General features: G+C 36.6%; 1 protein-coding gene and 1 pseudogene across 3 annotated transcripts in view; both read right to left on the bottom strand.

The window, feature by feature from the left end:
• Window positions 1–23,077, bottom strand: part of ADGRL2 (adhesion G protein-coupled receptor L2) — a 678,326-nt gene that overhangs the window by 243,101 nt on the left and 412,148 nt on the right. The gene's annotated exons all lie outside the window — the stretch shown is intronic.
• On the bottom strand, window positions 4,171–4,679 carry LOC100405877 (10 kDa heat shock protein, mitochondrial pseudogene; annotated as a pseudogene).

Here is a 23,077-nt window from a genome sequence, read left to right as displayed (position 1 = left end):
GTTGTGGTGAGCTGAGATTGTGCCATTGCACTTTAGCCTGAGCAACAAGAGCAAAATTACATCTCAAAAAAAAAAAGACATTTCTCTAAACTAACCTGAAAACTATTCCAGGAGTATGTCAACAATTCATAGAAGATATTGAATTTGAATAAAATTTTATTATTTTCTTAGTTTGAAACAATCTTGAATCACAAAACTGTTGCAATGGCTAACAACATTTTTTCAGAATTATTTGAGAGTAATTTGCCAACATGATACTTATTATTCCCAAATACTTTAACATATTTTTTCTACAATGATATTTTTCTTTATAACTGAAACACAACCAACAAAATCCAAAAGTTAATACTGATGTATCATTATAATCCTCAGATCCCATTCAAACTTTGCCACTTATCTTAATGTCTTTTACAGCAAAAGGATCAATTCCAGAATCAAGCATTGAATTTAATTATTATGCATTTTCAGCCTTTTGAGCTGAAGCATTTCCTTAGTTTTTCCATGACTTTCATGAATGCGACAGTTTTGAAGATTTCGAGTTAGTTGTTTTGTAAGATGCTCCTTGTTTTAGTTTTCTCTTCTGTCTTCTCATTATTAGATTCAGGTTTCCTCTTTTTGGTGGAAAAATCACAAAAGTGATGCTATGTTCATTTCATAGCAACCTATCATGTGGCACATTACTCATGATGTGAATATTGATCTTATGATTAAGGTGATCACTGTGTAATCACTCTTTTCCCCCTTTTTATAAATATATTGCAGGGAAGTGTATTACCTTTATTTATGTCAAAATGGACTCATGAATATTCCTTTTACCCAATAGATTATAATCTGCTGTTATTATTATTACTCACTTTGATTGTCAAATTGTCTCAGAGACAGTCAGTGTGAGCCTCTTCAGTCTGACCTCACTTTTTGACATGTGCCTGGCATTGTTTTAATACTTCCATATTTCAGCACAGTAATATATTCCAGGCTTATTTTGTATTTTTCATGCCCAGCCCTGGAATCAGCTATTTCTCTAAGGAGTCTTAATTTCTTTTAGATGAGAACATTATTGATAAACCATTGTTTTGGGGCTGTCATCGTTCTCAGGATCCAGAACAAAGGAGATATATGTATATTAAAATCCATCTATCCATCCACATGTTACATTGATATTTATTTCCATATGTATCTATATCTATGAAAGGCTGCCTCTTCCATTTCTAAACCGGTACCACAGGGTCCAATGTAGTTTCTCTTTCTTAATATTTGTAACAACTTTCTCTGACAATGAAAAATCTGTCTCCTGTTATTTTTAATATGTTGACTTTTTGATCAACCATCCTACGTGTAACCAGTATCCTATTGTTGTTAAACATCTGATCCTTCCCTTTCAGATGCCCTGCTCACTCTATTTGAGCTCTGACACTATTTAGGCTACTGAGGCTCTCCCCTCCCACATCACCTAGAGATTTCCTCTTTACTGGTCCCAACTTCATAGGTTTAGGTGAATGGAAGGATAGAAAAAGAAGAGAATGAGAAGAAATTGAGATATTTTTGTAACTGTTTATTTGCTATGTAGATTCTAATGCTATTGCATATCACCTATTTAATTGAAAATTTTTCTTTTTATTTGAGAAACTGAAAACAAAATAATTCTAACTAACTAGACTTCATATATTTGACAAATATTTATTGAGTGCCTACTCTGTGCCAGTATAAGAAATTTTAGTAAAAACTAAATTAACCACAGTTCTCAATTAATCAATATATTTTACTTACTGGCTTATTTTTTCAGGGAAATTGGCCAGTTATAAGCAACTACATTCAGACTGAAGATTTATTCAAAACAGGGTCAGTCATGAAGTCAGTATGAATTTTACTTTAATTCCCATACTTATATATTACCTTATATAATGAGACATGACATTCAACATTATGAACCTAAAAAAGAGTATGAAACTCACTATTGAACTATTGGTGTGCTAACTACAGACATTTAAGAAATCTTTCCAACAAAGGTAGTTTTATTCAATTAACCATAGAATTATATTCCCAAAGCATCTAATTCCTAGTTTATTTATTCATTTAATAAGTATTTATAATACATCAATATATTCCAGGCACTGTTCAAGAAAATAAAGGTCTCTCAAAGTTCCTGTTCCAATGGAGCTTACCGTCTAGTAACAGGAAAAAAGGCAATCAACAGGCAATATGTGGTATGCCAGGTTATTGATGATACTAGGAAGGAAAATGAAGGAAAGTAAGAGAACAGAGTATGAGCCAGTAGAAGTAATGGTAGGTGCACTGTCTTCAATGGTTAGTTTCGTTTTTTTGTGTCATCGGTTTCTCATTTATCCGGTAAGAGTGTCTTAGGATGAGAAATATATTATTCTCATATTTGTTTGCTGTTTTTCTTTTATATATTTGGGTCAAATATGTAGCAAACTCCTAGCTGTCTAAATTATTTTGTAAGGACTGGAAAGATAGCAATCAAAATGGCAAATTGGGGAAAGTAGAAGGGAAAAAAAGAGTGAACCCCATCTCTACTAAAAATACAAAAATTAGCCAAGTATGGTGGCACATGCCTGTAATCCCAGTTACTTAGGAGGCTGAGGCAGGAGGATCACTTGAACCCAGGAGGTGGATGTTGCAGTGAGCTGAGCTCATACCACTGCACCCCAGCCTGGGTGACAGAGCAAGACTCCATCTCAAAAAAAAAAAAAAAGCAAATAAATGGAAAATGAAGAGACTGAGAAATCTATCATTCATTAGCCACTTTTCAGATAAATATGTTTATATGTTTCACTAACCCACTCAAATAGTGACTCATTAATAATTTAAATTGCAGATATGGCCTACCCTTCTATTGTTTTCTTTTCTTTCTTTTTTCTTTTCTTCTTCTTCTTTTTTTTTTTTTTTAGATGGAGTCTTGCTCTGTCACCAGGCTGGAGTGCAGTGGCAGAATCTTGGCTCACGGCAACCACTACCCCCTGGGTTCAAGCAATTCTCCTGCCTCAGCCTCCTGAGTAGCTGCGACTACAGGTATGCGCTACCACACCCAGCTAATTTTTGTATTTTTAGTAGAGATGAGGTTTCACCATGTTGGCCAGGATGGTCTTGATCTTTTGACCTTATGATCTGCCTGCCTTAGCCTCACAAAGTGCTGGGATTACAGGCATGAGCCACCACACCCAGCCTCTTCTATTGTTTTCAAGCAAACATGAGGCATTTTAGTCCTTAGCTTAATAGATGTCTACCTATTTTAATGATATCATTATAATATAAATAATTGATACTATTAATTAAAAGAATAGAAAAGTAAGACTGTGAAAGCAGTGAAATTCTAGTATAGATTTGTAAGCAGAAGTTAGTAGCATCCATTTGTAAAAGAAAGAGCACTGAACAAGGAGTTTTGAAACCTGTCTTAAAGTCTTCCTAGTTCTTCTTATGTAACCTTGGCCAAACTACTCCTACTTTCTTACACCTAGTCTTCTTTTTGGTAAAGTGAGGATAATGTCAGCCTTTGTCTAAAGTCAGCATTTAGAAATAAAATTCCCAGAATTAAAATAAATGAAAAAAATCCAATAAAATGAAATCTACCAGTCTTATGTGTTTCTACACATACTTTGTCTCATTTTGTCTCTTTCTCTCTGTCTGTTACACACACACACACACACACACACACACACACACACAAATAGAAAGATTAGGTGTGGTGATGGGTATCTTTGGTCCCAGCTACTCAGGAGACTGAGATGGGAGGATTGCTTGAGCCTGGGGAGGTTGAGGCTGCAGTGAGTTGTGACTACACCACTACACTCTGGTCTAGGTGACAGACCAAGACGCTGTCTCAAAAAATTAAAAAGTATATACATTTTTACTTTACTAAAATTGCCTCCATAATATTTGGCATCCTACACCTTCAAGTTTAATACATTATTCTTTTCATATATAATACATGCATATTTTCAAAGGCACAATGTCTAACAAGGAACTTACAAATTATTTTAGAGATAAAAATCAAAATAAAAACTTTCCACAAAATAATAAGAATATGCAAACAAACATCACTGAAGATTCCTCTTATTTATTCCCGTGCATTACAAGATACTTTTTATTTCTTTTTGATCAAGCAGTATCTTAAGCCATTAAAAATTTTCTTCTGACATATTGAAATGCATTTATTTTTTTTTGTTTATACATTTTTATTTGGAAATGTTTATATCAGTACAAGGAAACAATTTTGGAGACACTAAATGTCATCAGCTATCATTAGTTTATTATAAAAGAGAGATATGGAAACTATTTACATGATGAAAGATTTCAGAACTTCAGTGGAATGGGCAGCTTCACGTTGACGTCATTTCAATAGTGACTTATTTCAGTCTACATCCTTTCCAAGAACGTCACCATCTCTAAATAGGAAATAATCTTTGTCATCTAGAACTAGTTTGGTGCCTCCATATTCTTGGAGAAGAACTTTATCTCCAACTTTCACACTAACTGGTTCAATCTCTCCACCCTTCCCTTTAGAACCCGATCCAACAGCGACTACTGTTGCTTGCAATACTTTTCCTTGAGATTTTTCTGGAAGCATAATGCCTCCTTTGGTTACAGTTTCAGCAGCACTCCTTTCAACCAATAGTAGGTCAAAGAGTGGGAGAAATTTTTCTAGATGCCTGTCCTGCCATGACTTCCTCCGCCTCAGACTCGCACTCTGCTCTGGCGCCAACATGCTTTTAAACCCCTCTCTGAATTGACAAGCCTAGCAGTACTCATTCTTTTGGCCTCAAGTGATTTTATAAGATAAACAAAGTCACGAGAGTATTTACTTTTGTATTCACCTACAAAAGTAGCCAACTACCCACTGGATGACAAATTTGGATGGGAAGGAGAAGCAGCCCAAAGAATTTACAAGCTAGCTAATAAATAGTCACTGAGGAGCCGAAAAACCACAGAACAAAGCATTGTGTTGCAGGGTATTTGTTGTAAAGCTACATTTCCCCCTTATAAATCCATAAATAATATTTATGCTTTTCACATAAATTTATATGCAAAGGTAGAACCCTATTGTCTGTCATAGTGTTATTGTGAGCATGAAATGAGATAGTATTTACATGAATAACACCGAGCGTGTACCAACAACTAGGCTCTATTTTTGTATATTGATCCATTTAATCCTCATAACTCTATAGGATAGGTTTTAGATTGAACCATATGAAATTGCCGTTTCTGTAGGTGAAAAACCGTTGACTATCAGCAAAATTCTATTTCAACCTAATACTACTATTTCTCCCATTTTACAATTGAGGAAACTGAGTAACTTGCTTAAGAAAAATCATTGTTTTTCCTGTCTTACAGTTGGAGAAAATTGTTGCTCAAGAAAGCATAAATGACTTTTCCAAGGATGCACAGCTGTGTGCTTCTCAGAGAGAGAGAGATCAAGAGAGATAATATCTGCAGATGCACTTTGTAAATTTCATTGCGCTATATAAAAGCTAAACTATTTTTGTTATTATTAAGTCTTTTCTTCCTAGCTCCACATTGGGTCTTTTATTGTTCAATAGCCAAAGATTACCAGGGAAGGATGCCACTAGTTATCAAGACAGAAGGCTCTCAGATTTGTCATCTTCTGAGATGATTCCCTCTGAAATGACAGGGCAACTTGTAATCCCCCATTCCTTGTCTTTCTGTTGTCAACTCAGTACACAATGAATTGACACTGGAGTACTTTCGTTTGTTCTCAAATTATTTCCTGCTGTGTTTGGAACAAATGAGTTGCAAGGGCTATTAGGAATAATATTTTTAAAAAATGAAACATTGTCATCTCTCAAGTAGTACACAAACCATGTTCTTCAAATGTAATTTCATATGAGTTTATTTGAGCTGGAACTAGAGGCAGTTTAGAAAATATACACAGCAAAAGAAAGAGGAACCTAAATATAGACATCCAGTTGTTCTGTTTTGCTCTTCCACTCTATTTTCACCAGTGTGTCAACCCCTCCCTTGTAATAAGAGGCACTTTGATACACTAACTTTGAGCAGCATTTGGTGAAAGGCAGTAAGTCCAGGAGAGACCATCTTCAGCCCTGGGGCAGACAACACTAAGATCTTTCTTAGCTTCTCAGCATGTGCTGCCCTTTCAAAGAAGTACTTAAATCCTATTGATAATTTCTCTAGAAAAATTCCACTTGCAACAGTAACATTTTATCCATATAGTTCTCCAGGACACAGAGGGCATAGTGGTTACCAGTGCCTGAATGAGGAGCCAACCTGTGTTCAAAATCAGACACAAGCTGTGTTTGAGACTTCTGCCACTCAACTACCTGTGTGATGTTGAGCAAGTTATTTTATATTTCTATTCATTGGTATTTCATTTGTAAAATGAGGATTATATTAGTTCTTACTCCATACAGTTTACAAGTACTTTAAATGGGATAATGTAAGTAGTATTTAGAATATTGCCAAACATGCTCAATATTTTCATGGCTATTGATTTCTCATGAAATGTGAGCATATGTTAATTTAAGATTTAGAAACACAAGTGTTTGTGTCTGTTCATAGAATGCCTAAACATCTATCAGGAATTAGGTTCATTTCCTTAAAAATTGATTCACTGGCTCATGCCAGTAATCTCAGCATTTTGGGAGGCTGACGCAGGCGGATCACCTGAGGTCGGAGCCTGACCAACATGAAGAAACCCTGTCTCTACTAAAAATACAGAATTAGCCGGGTGCGGTGGCACATGCCTTTCCAGCTACTTGGGAGGCTGACGCAAGAGAATTGCTTGAACCCAGGAGGCAGAGGTTGTGGTGAACTGATATCACACCATTGCCCTCCAGCCTGGGCAGCAAGAACAGAACTCTGTTAAAAAAAAAAAAAATTTTTGATTTATCACATTCCTTTCAAGTATCTTACTCTTCTACTTTATTTCCTAGGTATATCTTTAACTTCCCACTTCCCACCATTTATATTCCATCTTAGTTTTCCCACAATATATACATTTCATCCCCAGCTACATCCATCCTTGTCCTTTTCTTTCCTTCAATGTTGGCGTGCATTTTATTGCTTATCTTTATCACTTATGATAACTGATAACTGCTATATTACAAAAATAGACACCAAATGCTAACACAGGGTAGCAATGCTGGGTACTTTTCAAAGCACAGAGAAACTGTGCCCTACAATTAAAATCTGGTGAACTAGAGACACATAGAATAACAAATTAACATCCACTTACCACCACATATATGTGGTTACAACAACAGAAGATTGCATGTGAACATCATACACGGTAATAGGAGAAAAAAGTAAAATGTGAGTTACTTTGTACTGGGAGAAAAAAGTAAAATGTGAGTTATAAGTCACAGCAGGTTAATAGACGATCACTAGCTCTAATTTGCTCATTTTCTTATAGAACCTTTTAATTACTTCATTTCTAATGCACTTACATTTGCCAGTAGTCATCTTTTTTATTCTTCTAATAATAGTTCCTAAGGTACATCCTATAAATTATCCCTTTCCTTTTCCTCTCCTTCCTCTCTTTAATCAATTCTGAGAAATGGAGACAAAAAATGTGAACTGTAATTTTAAGTAACTTCTTTGGATTAATACGCATAAAAAAAAAAAACAAAATACCTCCTGTCATTAGCACTAGCATCGCGCTTTCCTGTCCTTATTCCCCTTTCTTACACATGCCAATTTATCAGCTGCAGCCATTGCTGCTGACCTGCCGTTTCCCATTAAGGCACCAACTCTAGACAAACAAGCCCTCTCCATTCATTCCCTACATTCTTTACTTCTTTAACTTGTTCTAATGCCAGGTTTCCTCTAAGGACCCTCAATTTCAAAACCCTTCATTAGGCTGGAAGAAAGTACTTCAAACTTTCTGTTTCCTTTTACTCTGTAAAAGGCTAGCTTTCTCCCTAAACTCATTTGTTCAGTTTTGTCTCTTAACTTCCTTACCTCTTACATCACTCTTTTGCAAAAACAGTGCCTTAAAGAAAATTATCTGAGCCCCATCCCTGTTGCCCTTAAGATGCTTCTTCTAGATTAAGTAGAAGAGATAAGTGTTAGTAATGAATTTGCCAAACGATTTAATTGATGATTCTATGTGCTAAAACAGCAAAAACTCACAATTTAAAAATTCTGGGAAAAGCAATGACTTGGAGACAGAAAAATTTGTGGTAAGAGTGACTCTGTGGTAAATATTAATAATTAAGTATAAAAATAATAAAAATTATTTTTTCTTGCAGATATAGAGACATTCATTCAGTTATGCATTCATTCATATCTTAAACTTTCCTAATCTCTTAGTATGCTAGGGGCATAGTAACAATAAACAGGCAAAATGTCTCTTTTCTGGAGTGTTCACTTATGGAATAAGTTTTGGTTTCAGTTCTTTCCTTGCATTCTTAACTCTTCACATGATGCCAAAAGAAGTTATTTTTATCTCTTGGAGGCTTGATTTTAAATGTTGAATTCAATGCCATCACTCTCAAAATCTTTAACTAGAGAAGTCTAACGTATGATAGTAAAGGGATGAATTTGAAAATTGAAATGTTTTCTTCTCTCTTTTTCCTTTTCTGGTTTTTCCACTAATGGTAGACCAGTCCAAGAGTTTAGCAATATAATGAAAAGAGATATAGTCATGTATTAGATGACCTTTAATAACTGAAGTTGCTTATGATTCCTAAGGAAACTACATTTAAATAAATTATGTTTCATATATTTTTATAGATTTAGTTTAAAACATCTGTTTACGCCCAACCAACTAGGTAGGAAATATACTATTCCCAGTTTAAATGAGAGAAATTTTAAACAAATCATACAGCTAGTAGACAAAGGCAGGATTGAAGCTAAAACAGGATTTCCAAATCCTGGACCAATATTTTCCCCATTATAATGCATACTACTGCCTTTAAAAATGCACATGCTAATGCAAACTCAGGGCAGGAAAACTTCAGTCTTTTGTCATACAAATAGTAAAATATACACCACATTCACAGTTAGCTTATGTTTTATATATTTCATAGATAACAAGATCTTTGAAAACAAATTAAATTTTTATCAAAATCCTCGGCAAAGTATGCAGTTTCCTTTTGTGTGTTCAATTTTTTGATAAAATTTTAATATATATATTTTATATTACAGTAGGAAAAAAGCATGTATACTTGGATTTCAAAGTCAAGTGAATTTTGAAATTCTGAGGCATGACTCTGACATCAAAGATATTCAAATAATCACCACATTGATAACATTAACTTGATTGAATATTGCAGTCCTCCTGGTTAGAAATATCTAAAAGTTGTCTTTGGTTGATTTCTCTTACTAAGAAAAATATATCTTCCAAAGGGAATTCTGTCAGGGGCTATTATTGTATTAGCTTTTAGAGGAAAAGTAGATAGGTTTGTGTAAAATTCACATGTATCTTTAAATTTTAAGCACAAGAGATCCTAAGCCTTATAAGAAGTAAAGGCAATACTCTATGAAATTTAATCGAATGTATCCAATTATGATGTTCTAGTATGATCATTACTATGTCAGAGTTGATCTCAAGATGTGAATGTTGAAATGCAAAGACTAGATCTGCCTGAACTAAGTTTTAGTATCTCAGTGGTTAGCACTAAAATGGAAAATGTACTGCCCAGGAGGTTTGTTTTCTAAAAATAAGATGGCTCTAAATTCATAGGAAAGCATAAAATTATTTTTTAAATTCTTTTCTATTTGTTATACCTTTCTTTACCATGGTTTCAGGTCTTTTTTCTTTTCTTTTCTTTTTCTTTCTTTTTATTTTTATTTTTAAGTATTTCCTATATCTATTTTGGCCTCACTCTTCAACTTCATTGTACTCTGATTTTCTTTACTTTTATTCTATAACCTGTCCTTTTTTTTTGAATTCCCGTGTCTCATCTTCACCTGTGATTAGCCTCTGGGCTGTAATACACAAAAAGGACATAAGACCATTCAGTATACTGAAAACATGACACTCTGGTTTATAATATTTCTTTTTTCTATGAGAAAAAATAATTTCCGTTCTTCCTGTGGTAATAGAATTCTTTAACCATGTCTTTCCCCATTCTGTTCTATAATCCAGCACTCTGCTTTTCCACACTCAACTTGCAGTTTCTGATCCTCCTTCTCTATTACCTACTTTGAGGTCTGAACGTCTTTCATCTCTTTTGCTATATTGCATGCATTTATTCTCTCAAAGGCTTCCTATTTCCATTCACAGCAGCAAAGGCCCTAGATATCCCATTTGTGGAGATAATGTAGAGGAGAAAGCCCCCCAAATGTTTTAAGTTTCATATACTAAATGTTGGCTGGAGCTCTGAGTGGCAAGTCTATGTAGCACAAAGGGTAAGCACTATGGGAGCTCAAAACTTTTGAGGCATGTCCCTGTGTATGTCTGATTTTATTTCTGTGTCTGAATAACCACGTGCTTGCCTCGACCTTGTTGGGATTATTTAGTGCAATTGTTCAGGCCAAAAAGCATTGAAGCTCTCACAGAAATGTTACCAAGTTAAACTTAGCTTCACAAAAATAACAAAAATCAAAAAAATGGTTTTAAGCTTTTGTGTTAATGGTCACTACTTGGAACTCAAAATTAAGTTATCATTCCAGACATGGCTACTAAATAAACTAGAACTTATATTCAAGGATGCCAGAAACTCATTGTGCTCTGATCTGGTTCAAATAAACCTTTTAAAGTGGATACACATATAGTAGTTGTATGTACTCAATAGGCATTTAATAAACGCTTGTTTGAGGAATGAAAGCAGAATAATCAGCATTTTATAAAATAATTCAGAACAAAAATGCATGCACAAGCTACTATCTTTTCTTAGAAGTGACTTCACCCCAAGGAGGGGGTATAGCTCAGGGGTAGAGCATTGGACTGCAGAAGTGACTTCACCCCAGTATTGATTTGTAAGAGTAGATATTACTTTCCCAGATGTGGGCTAACAAGTGAGTTTAGCCAACCCTCATCTTCCTTTGACATCATAGTACATATTTCCTTCCAGAAGGTCTGTTGCCTGAACAATCCATGTGATGATATTGCCACAGTGGCGGTTCTCAATCTGGGTTGGTATCACTTCTCTAAAGAGTCTTCAGAAATGTCTGTACATTTGCATATTTATGTGTTTGTGCATGTATGTGTTGTGTCAGGCACCTGGTATTAACAGAGTAACTGAGGAATGCTATTGGCATTTAGTAGGAAGGAAGACATGCTAAAGCACCCCTAATGCCTGGAACAGCCTGGATAAAGAAAGGGTGTTATCTTACCAATAAAGCTAAGAATGCCCCTGTTTAGAAATACTGTAACATTGTGGAGATTTGCTTAGCCTGCTGGGTAGACTGAGTATAACTTTGATTTTTTTTACTAAGGCTTCTGCTGAGGCAGGTACCTGTTGCTCAGTTTATCTGCTTTATTTATTATGTAATATTTAAGTCATTGTTACCAGGTTAGGCTAGTTTTCTTTGCCTACCATAGGATAAGGCTAGGGTAGAAAAAAAGAGTACTTTACATAATGTCCTAACATAAACAATTAATGAGATCTCACCTTGGCTCCTCCTCCTTGCTCCAGGCCAGGGCATTTTCTAGAGTAAGGGGATGGTGTTTTGTCTAAGGTAGAGGAAATGAAATGGGTTGATGGATTCTGTCAAACCACTAATAATTCATTGAACACTTACTATATGCAGGTACTGTTGTAGATATATACCTGTATAATCTCATTTATAGCTTTCCAATGTATCTATTCTCTTTACACAGATGAGGAAACTGAGGCATCAATCAGTTAAATAATTTGCATAAGGTCACAGAGCAAGTGAGGGAGCCAGGGGTGGAACCCTGCAATTTGGCTTCAGAGACTGCATTCTTAGCAGCTCAAGTTGTCCTAGGATAACTGACTTAATTAATTCAACTCTTGTTATCTAAGGTTGTGGTTTTGTTTTGTTTGGTTTTCTGCCTGCCAGGCTTGCTTTGCTGTTTGGTTCATACTGAATAGATTGCCTTGTCTACAGTTACCAGCACAAAAGCTTTTTGTGAAGCTCTTCTAAAAGCAAAAGCACCCAGTATTATCAGGAGGGCACTAGGCCACTGGTCCCTGGGGTAGCAGGCATAGAGAAGCACCTAGTGGGATGAGTGACAACAGAAGTAGCCCCAGTCCTGCTGGCTGGAACCTTATAACCAGGTTAATTGTTGTGAAGGTGGAATCCAAAGACATGATCGCTTAGGACACCAGGCCAAGGGCCTCAGCTAAAAAGCACAGAGTTCAGAGGCTGAGGTGACGCCAAGAAAGCATGAATGAAATGAGGTCAACAACACAGGTGTTAGAATGCCAGACTGCAGCTGGAAAACGGGTAGGAAGATCACACCACAGTCAGACTGACTGTGTGGAATGGGGAGAGGCCAAACTACCCAAAGTATAACAGAAAAAAGGATACCTCACTTCAGGTAGAGGGGTCTCTTCTTCACCTCATCTGAACTGCCATGTCAACCCCCTTTGTGCCAGCCTGTCTGCTTTTTCTGTAAGGTCCTAACAGTAAACACTATGATATCATGATAGTAGTGTTGACTGTCATTATGTCCCAGTCTTAGTTTTAGGTTCCTAAACTGGTGGGGCAACCTCTAGAAATTTGTGGAAAGGTTTCATTTTTCCCTCTGCTGCTTCAATGACCTTCCTTGTTATTGAGCTGTCCCTACACAGCAGCAATCAGATTGAGACTGGAGATCTTTTTCAATCATTGCTCAGTGTAACACTAGAAACCATTATAAAAGGATGAAGTCTCTCGCAGAGAATCTGCCCTTCTTCCAGTCATGAGAATTAGAACCTCAGGAAAGGGAGACATTGGTTGGTATATTGCTTATCACTTTGCACAGGACTCAGTCTTGACCTAAGTACAGATCCTGCCAAATTGTATGGCACCATGAAGACATAACTGGGCAATGTTGACACATTTTCTGCAATGCAGGATAGAGTGTGCTTATTTTATAACTTCATTATTTATTTAAATTTAAGTCTGAGGCCACTGTGGTTTGTCTAACTACACTGTACCAAATTTTGAATTCTAATTTGGGTTTCAGTCTGTTCACAAGTCTTTCGTTATATCCAGAGAATCAAAAGCTAGTTGGATAATTCAGAAAAAGTATTTTATGGAGTAAATGTATCTTGGCTGTCTTGTAGAATTTGGTCTTTTGTTTTTTTGCAACTATAAATTAAAAAGAGACATGCATTGCTTTAATTTTCAAGGCTAGACCTGAAAGGTTCAACTTGTCAGGTTGACTCCAAAAGTTCCGCACCTACCATTCTGTTGGTTATTTAATAAACTTTTTTTTTTTTTTTTTTTTTTGAGACCGAGTTTCGCTCTTGTTACCCAGGCTGGAGCGTAATGGCACAATCTCGGCTCACCACAACCTCTGCCTCCTGGGTTCAGGCAATTCTCCTGCCTCAGCCTCCTGAGTAGCTGGGATTACAGGCACACGCCACCATGCCCAGCTAATTTTTTGTATTTTTGGTAGAGATGGGGCTTTTATTTGCACACTCAGATGATACAGGCTCTTGAGGTGATGGAAAATAAATATATACCCTGACCTTAAAATATATAAATATATGGAAATAATCTAAGCCATAGGAATATTCCCTCTTTTATGGTTCAGACTTATAAGTTAGGAAAACTGGGATCCATGAATATGACTGCTATGGTTTGGCTCTGTATCCCCACCCAAGTCTCATGTTGAATTGTAATCCCCAGTGTTGGGGGAGGGGCCTAGTGGGAAGTGACTGGGTCATGGGGGCAGATTTCCTCTCTATTTTTGTGGTGAGTGAGTTCTCAAGAGATCTGGTTGTTTAAAAGTGTGTGGCACTTCCCCTGCCTTAACTCACTCTCTCTCTCTCTCTCTCTCTCTCTCTCTCTCTCCTACCACCATGTGAAGACATACCTGCTTCCCCTTCACCCTTCTGCCATGGTTGCAAGTTTCCTGAGGCCTCCTAGCCATGCTTCCTGTACAGCCTGCAGAACTGTGAGTCAATTAAACCTCTTTTCTTCATATATTACCCAGTCTCAGATGGTTCTTTATAGCAGTGTAAGAATGGGCAGTGTGAGAACGGACAATGACAAAGATTACTAGTGGGAGCCTGATAAGAGGTTGAGTTTGACCCTTAGCTTGACATTTATTATTTGTGCCTACCAGAGAAGTTTACTGACACCATTTTTGTTTGTTTTTGTTTTTAAGATGGAGTCTTACTCTGTCACCCAGGCTGGAGTGCAGTGACATGATCCCAGCTCACTGAAACCTGCACCTCTCGGGTTCAAGTGATTTTCCTGCCTCAGCCTCAGAAGTAGCTGGGATTACAGGCATCCACCAGCATGCTGGGTTAACTTCTGTATTTTTAGTAAAGATGGGGTTTCACCATGTTGACCAGGCTGTTCTTGAACTCCTGACCTCAAGTGGTCTGCCTGCCTCAGCTTCCGAAAGTGCTGGGATTACAGGCATGAGCCATCCTGCCTGGCCAATTTATACTTCTTTAAGCCTTTTCTTCATTGATTAGAGGACTTAAGAGGCAATATATACCAAAATAATGCCTGCTCATGGAAGTCATTGGTATGTTGTAGCTATGTTTATTATCTTCCACTACCAATAACTGTATTTGTTTCCTGTGGCTATTTTAACAAGTGACTACAAACTGGGTGGCATAAAACAATAGAAATTTATTCTCTCACAGTTATAGAGGCAAGAAATCCAAAATCAAGTTGTAAGTGTTGTTTCTTCAGGAGGCATTGATGGAAATTTGTTCCATGCCTCTCTCCTAGTTTGTATAGCTGTTGGCAATCCTTGGTTTTCCTTAACTTGTAGATGCATCCCTCTGATCTCTGCCTTTATCTTCATATCACCTTCCCCTATGTTTTTTATTTCTTTTTTATTATAAAATGAAAACTTTCATTTTAAAAGATTTTTTTCAACTTTTAAGTTCAGGTGTACATGTGCAACTTTGTTGTACAGGTAAGCTTGTGTCATGGAGGTTTATTGTATAGATTATTTCACCACCCAGGTATTAAGCCTAGTACCTATTTGCTATTTTTCCTGATCCTCCCCGCTCCTTCTACCCTCTACCTTCAAGTCAGCCCTAGTATCTGTAGTTACCCTCTTTGTAATCATGTGTTCAAATCATTTAGCTCCTTTATTCCAAATAAGGTCACATTCTGAGGTTCCTGTGGACAGAGCTGTTGGCAGGGGTTAGAAAGATGCTGTTCAACTCACTACAGCTTGTGTTATGGGCTAAATTGTGACCCACACTCCACATTCATATGTTGATGCCTTAACTTCCAGTACCTCAGAATGTGACTGTATTTGGAGACAGTGCCTTTAAAGAGGTAATTAAGTTAAAATGAGGCAGGGAGCTTGGGCCCTAATCCAATCTGACTGGTACCCTTATAAACAGAGGAATTCAGACACACAGACACCTGAGCTATGTGCACACTGAGGAAAGACCATGTGAGAGCTATGAAAAGGCAGCCATCTGCAAGCCAAGAAGAAAGGGCTCAGAAGAAACCAAGCTTCCCAGCACTTTGATCTCAGACTTCCAGCCTCCAGAACTGTGAGAGATTTTTGTTGCTTAAGCCACCCAGTCTGTAGTATTTTGTTCTGGTAGCCCTAGCAAACGAATACAACACATACAATTAATGATTGGTCCGCTTTCCTTGGTTTCGCTGGACAGCAGCTTATACATTGAAGCTGACTCCTCACAATGTGGTAATGAACCTTTGGTTGCAGTGACCTCACAATGTCAAGGAAGCTCAGATACTGTTTCTACTAAACGTACAAAAATTATCTGGGCGTGGCAGCACGCGCCTGTAATCCCAGCTCCTCAGGAGGTTGAGGGAGGGGAATTGCTTGAACCTGGGAGGCGGAGGTTGCAGTGAGCCGACATCGCGCTATTGCACTCCAGCCTGGTGACAGAATGAGACTCTATCTCAAAGCAAACAAACAAACAAAAAAAAGCACCTCTGTAAGACTGGGTTGGTATTCAAATAATATACATAAGCAATTAACAGTAAATATTAATAATGATATTGGCAAACTCTAAGACATAAAGCAAGAACACTAGAGCTTACAAAGCATATGTAGTTCTCTCAAGCTTTTCTCTGACAAGTATAATTTTAGATATATTTATTGTTGAGATATCTAGCTGAGGTATTTCTTAGAGCTGGATACCTAGAGATTTTACAGCAACACATCAACTAGTGCACTAGTGGTGGATCTCACATTGTACTCTCTCAAAGACAGTTGGCAGCAGGTATCATTCCTTTCTTCTGTGTCTACTCTGACCTGCTCCAAGGTCAAGATAATGAATATGTGATTGACTACTCACTTCCCTTCGAAAGTACGTGGATTTCTCACAGTTAGTGTAATCTACCTGTCCCTTGACTGTGTTAACAGCAATAAGTAGGTTACAGAAAAAAGAAAAGGGGACAGGGACTAGTGATACTCTAGTCTCTGTGGATAGCGTGAGCATTAGAACAGTGTTTGAATAGCGTAATGGTTCAAGTGTCTTGAATAGATTGTCTTGGTCCAGATTATCAACTCCTTAGGGGCTGAGTCTCACTTTTTCTGATGTATCTCAAGTGCTTAGCACAGTGCCAGGAGCACAGGAGTTGATCAATCAATAATCTTTAATGGGTAAATTTATGAATTAACAAACTGCAAAGTGCATTGCCACTCTTCTTTGGTAAAAATTTATTAGTTGCTTAGTCAGTAGTGATAAATGGTACTGAATACTGTCTGGCAAAATTTAAAAAAAATAAACAAACCAAAACCACACAGGCCATGTTGTGTCAGGCTGAAGCAAAGCATTATGAAGATGCAGAGAGCAGCAAGCACATACACGCACCTGTGAAATATAGAAGTAACTGCAATTACCAAAAAAAAAAAAAAAAAAAAGGGCAAAGCATGAAGCAGTTCAAACTGAATATATAATAAGCATGATATATATGCCGTAACAAAAAAGGATGATAGAACATTTGAAATCTTACTTAGGAAGTCTCTAGAGGAAGGGTAAAATCATGGCATTTGATCTGAAAAGTTCCTGAAGGAAGTAAGTTTTGAATCAGATTTTGAAGAAGCTGAGAATTCTCATTTGGTAGAAAGAAGTACAAACTTGATAGATTAGAAAGCCAGTGTAGGAATTTTAAGAGTCTAATGGAATTAAGGGGAAAAAGTAGGTGGGAAAAAATTTTAATGAACTCATGTAACATAGAAACACTTAAACAGGAAAACCTAACTTAGTATATGCACAAATATTCTAAGAATGTATTAAACATAATACACTGGTTCATTTCTGTAAATAATATCCTTGGGCCCTAGCAGGAGGGAGCCTAGCTCAGATAATGGCTTCCTGACGTCAAATTATTTTGCTTGCCTACACAGCCTAGTTAATAATCTTTCAAAATGTAACCACCTGTGAGTGAGATGTTGAGGAAGTAATAAATAAACTATTTTGATGCACCTCAGAGAAATATATTCATAATTTTACCATACCTGAATCATGGGACGGTAATTGTGATACCTTAGATATGGAATCTGTAAAATTATAGGTTTTGTCTTTGTATATTACCTAAAGTAGATAATCGGGTTGATCAATAATGTTAAGAATAAAACAAAAAACTTCTTCCTCAATTATCTGAATTATTAAGCTAAGAGTCAATTTTATAATGAGTATATTTTCTGGATCAGTGGTTCTCAACTTGTTTGAAGCACTAAAGACTATCTTTTTTTTTTTTTTTTTTGAGACACAGTTTCATTCTGTCACCCAGGCTAGAGTGCAGAGGCACAATCTCAGCTCACTGCAGCTTCTGCCTCCCAGGTTCAAGCGATTCTCATCCCCCGCCTCCCAAGTAGCTGGGATTACAGGCATGCATCACCACACCTGGCTAATTTTTGTAACTTAGTAGAGACAGGGTTTCACCATGTTGGCTAGGCTGGTCTCAAACTCCTGACCTCAAGTGATCCACCCACCTTGGCCTACCAAAGTTCTGGGATTACAGGCATGAGCCACTGTGCCCAGCCCAGCACTAAGCTCTGTTGACTGAAAAAATAGCATGTTTTGCACTTATTTATTTGAGTGTGTTATTTTACTTAGTAAATTTAAAATTTATTTACAAAGATTTATAATCTCGAATATAGGACAAAGTGGCCACCTCTATAGGAATGGGAGCAAGTCTCAGAGAAAAAAGGTCAAGGCAATGTGGAAAACATCTAAAACAGTATTTGCCACAATGTTCCTGGTGTTAACCGTTGTATATGTGCTTAATAGAAGTGGAATTCTTCAAGGGTGTCTTCTGGTATAATACGGGTTTTCTAAGTGAAAGAAGTTAGGGACCACCGAGCTAGACAATTGCTTGGATCTGTGCTGACAGTTGTGACTTCCTAGGATCACAGGATTAAAGAGCATCTTAGCAGATTTGACAACTTTGGCTGTCTTAGTGATTGATGTTCATCACGGTGGCCTGAACCGTGATGAAAGTATCTCCATCAGTCATTAAGGAAGGCTGTCATGTCATGCATGTTGCCACAATTTGAGGATATATCTGAATAGAAGAAGTAATGAAACTGCAACATGACCAATCCCGTAAATTTAGCCATGTATCATATATTGCAAGACCCATAGTATATGGCCAGAATAATAGATATTAATGATAGAGATGGCTTGATTTAAATAGTTGATTTTTCGTAGGTATTACCTAAATATAATTTATTTTCTTTTTCCTCAAAATAACCCTAGTTAGAACTGGAACGATTAATTGCCAAAATGGAAATGAGAAAATGATTTAATTCATTCCATAATAGACTTGAATTGCAATGGAATTGGGGGGGGATATAAAATTATGAAATACAAAGAAAATGAAAAAGATGGAAAAAATACAAAGAAAATGAAAAAGATGGAAAAAATACATACATCATCAAATCACTAGTTTAGATGAACCATTTTGCTTAGTGTAGAGAGCACAGTTGGTAATGGATTATCTCAAAAATGCTTGAAATGTGGCATTGCAAGAGGTGGTTCTGTTCATTTATTTAATTTTTGCAAAGTCAGGTAATTTTGCGAAAACAGTACTGCAAGAAAGTACTAAAATTGCAAGATACAGCAGCTCAGTTAAAAATAACTAGAAATAAGAACCTATACTTAGTAGAACAAAAAATAAACTTTAAAAAATTGTTTCTTTGGAATCAAAGATCTCTGACATGGACAAATGGCAAAACACTTAAGTTGAAAAATAAATACTGCAAAGCTTAGCAATAGAAAAACTAGATTTTTAGAAACTGCTGATTATCAGAAATGATTTTTAAATGATGATGGCTGGAAGATTATTTAAATTGTATACTCAAGTTAGAATAATGACTTATTATATAATAGGAGCCGCTTTCTACCTATATTTGTATCCTAGCATCTAACAAGTGCAGGCACATTGTGACATATGCCTTTTGGGATGTTTATCAGATCTAACCCTACTTCTTAGACTAGTCCCATATCAATAGGGCATGATCACAGCAGATTGGGCTGGAGATGGAGGACAGTTACCTCCCCAAGGGAAATGGATCTAATTCTCTTATTTGGAACTGAAGCACAGATGATTAAGTGCTTGAATAGGAAAGGGATCTAAAGCCAGTGCAGGGCCATGTTTGGGCTTGGACCCAGGTGCTGCAGCAGAGAGAGAGAGGAGAAAAAGAGAGAGAGACAGAGAGAGATTGAGTAGGGGCAAGAGCAAGAGAAGAAAAGCAGATGCTCAGCGAGAGGAGACAGCCCCCATGAAATGTTCTTGTTCTAGGTCCTGGTTATAGTTCCACATGAGAGTTGACTGGAGCTCCCAACATTGGTTTCTTTGCATTTTCTCTATAGCTTTTATAGAGAATTCTGCTTACGTATCAGACTATGAGTTACATTTAGGGCCATCAAATCTCTCTATTTGGTAATTTATGAAAACACAAATACCTACACTAATGGCTTTTTATATATTAATACGTTATAATGAGGTAAAGTTTGCTTAGTGACTTCTCTAAGTCATATGATTTCTTAGTGGACTGAAATATGATTCCCAAACACATAATCCTAGTGGATTTTGCTTAGTCGAAATTTTAAGATTTTGGCATGTTCGGCCAAAATCAGGCTATAAGTTTCTTACCCTGTAGAATTCGTTTTTGCCTAAGTAAGCATGATTTAACACAATTTATATTTCCAGAAAAAGTAAATAAGTTAGAACAAAAGCCATAGTAAGATACCATCTTCTGTCTACAAAACTGAAAAGAAAAATAATACATCCCAAAGTTAATGAGAATTTAGGGAAATGGGTCATCTCATACTTGGCCATTTGAATTATGATGCAAAATATACCATTACTCACCTGCTCATTGAACATATATTTATTGAATATACTCTAGGTATTAGACATTGTCCTATAGACTGGTGTTTAGCAGTAAACAAAACAGACAAAAATCTTGGCCTACAAGGTACTTGTAATTTCCAAAATCTTTAAAATGTTAAAAAATGTTCATATCCTTTTTACCTAAGAGTTGTACTATACATATATATGTATGTATATATATTATATGTAGAGAGAGAGATATAGATATATATATAGATAGTATACACAATGGAATACTATGCAGGCATTAAACATGATGTTTTTAAAGACTGTAAAAATTAAGTTTTAAAGGATTATCTATAGTAGGTTCTCGTCCTTACACAAATGAACATAAGTACTCATATACATATACTTTTTAAAGAAATATGTACTAAAACATTAATGGTAGTTGTTTCTGTGTGATAGAATTATAGATAATTTTTATTTTTCACTTATTATGTCTTTATATTTCTAAATTTTCTGCAATAAATCTGTATTAATCTGGTCTATTTTGTTTCAAGTCTAACATGGATGGTGTCTCACATTTTCACAAAACTGAGAATTAGAAGCTCAATGAGGGCAAGAACCCTGTCTCTCTTGGAAACTTGGTTGAGTCAATGAAGAAGTCAGCATCAAAGAGAAAGTTTGCGTACTTCAGTCAAAGGAGAAATTGTAGTACAATTGTTACTGTACCTGTTTGACATCAGCAATATCGATAAACTCATTACTACTTTGTCATTGAGTTATCTGTATTAAAAATGCCACATGAAATTTAATGTAAACTTGTTTCCATATATGTCCTCTAAAATACCTTCTGAAAGATAAACACAGTGTGCACAAAAGAGAATTCGGTTAAAAGCAGTGAATCCCTAACAGTAGCTTAGGATGGATTCTTATTCAGGACTGAACAGTTGTCTGTCCAAAGTTCCTACTGTATGCATTTTAATAAGAAAAACCAAAGCATTAGAAAAACTGTAGGTAATATAATGTGAGCTATATAATGTGAAATTAAACTACTAAAAAAGTGTTAATAAAAAGTTGAAGTTTTAGAATAGTATAGTGAACATGTGTTCTTTTTACCCCTTGGCATCTATATTTCCCAGTTCTGGTAAAATAGGACCTCCGCCTCCCAAAGCCTTTTTGTTGGAAAACAACGCCTAAATCCATGTAACGTAAGTAGGTTTGACCCACACTCTGAGCTCTGGTGCTGTCCAATAAAGCAGTGGCTATTTAGTTTAAATTTAAAATGTTTAAAAGAAAGGCTAAATTTAGTTCTTCAGTTGCATTTAGCACATTTTGAGTAATCAATAGCCACACATGACTAGTTGTTAACTGTATGGGACATAGTAGATTACAGAACATTTCCATCATCACACAAAGTTTTCTTTGGCCATGCTGTGAGGTTTCTGTAACCCAATATGAATCCCATGTCACTGGCCACAGGGATGAGTCCAGGGGAGGATGCATGGGCCAATCAGGTAGGTAAGAGCCAGGCTGAGGATTTCTGTAGGGGTTGTGAGAGAGAAGTTCTCATGACTGTTGGAATAAAAGAGGGGGGAGTGATGGGAGCTGCTGCAGTTTTCCCCAAGGGACATCCTGCTGAGAATGGAGACTATATGGAAGAAAAAATACCTACATACAGAGAGAAACCAGGTCCTTGAGAATGCTTTCTGAGATCATGAACCAATAGTGCCTAAAGACTACCTGCAGAGTGTTTTGGTTTTTGGGTTTTTTTGAGACGTGGTCTGGCTCTGTCACCCAGGCTGGAGTGTAGTGGAGCGATCTTGGCTCACTGCAACCTCCACCTCCCGGGTTCAAGCAAGTAGCTGGGACTACAGGTGCGCACCACCATGACCAGCTAATATTTGTTTTATTTTGTTTTTTGAGTTGAAAATTAAAAATGTATTTTATATTGTGGAATTGAAAAATCTAAAAGCACAGGATACATTTTCAGAAGAAAAATTTTACTTTTACCCACTTATATTAAAATATAATTATGTTAAATAAATCAAATAAGGAATCCAGAAGAAACTCTTCTTGAGTTAAGCCAAGTATACACTGACAATTTTGAGAAAGGAAAACACACAGTAACAAAAAAAACAGACAAGTTCAATGATGATTTGTTCTGTGTTTTTGAAGCCGAGTCTTGAACTGTCGCTGGGGATGGAGTGCAATGGTGTGATCTCATCTCACTGCAACCTCCGCCTCTTGGGTTCAAGCGATTCTCCTGCCTCAGCCTCCTGAGTAGCTGGGATTACAAGTGCCTGCCACCATGCCCAGCTAATTTTTTGCATTTTTAGTAGAAACGGGGTTTCACCATGTTGGCCAGCCTGGTCTCAAACTCCTGACCTCATGATCTGCCTGCCTCGGCCTCGCAAAGTGCTGGGATTACAGACATGAGCCACTTCACCTACTGTCAAGTGGAAGTTTACATGATGAGTATTTTTAAAGGATTTAAAAAGCATGCTCCATCAGCATAATAACTTATTCTCATTTATCTAACATGCATTTCTGTCTGCTTGTGTACAGCAAAGGGTTAAAACCTGAATAAACTTGTTTATGATTTCAGAAATGTGCTATCTTAGAAATGTACTCTATAGAATGTACTTCACTGCTCCTACTACTGATTCTTCAAATAAGCAAAGTATGTCTTATCCCTTGAAAATATTTTTAAACACTAGCACTTTAA

Source organism: Callithrix jacchus, chromosome 7 (genome assembly GCF_049354715.1).
Source record: "Callithrix jacchus isolate 240 chromosome 7, calJac240_pri, whole genome shotgun sequence".
NCBI lineage: Eukaryota > Metazoa > Chordata > Mammalia > Primates > Cebidae > Callithrix > Callithrix jacchus.
The sequence above is the reverse complement of the archived record's forward strand: the minus strand, read 5'-3'. Positions and strand labels throughout refer to the sequence as shown.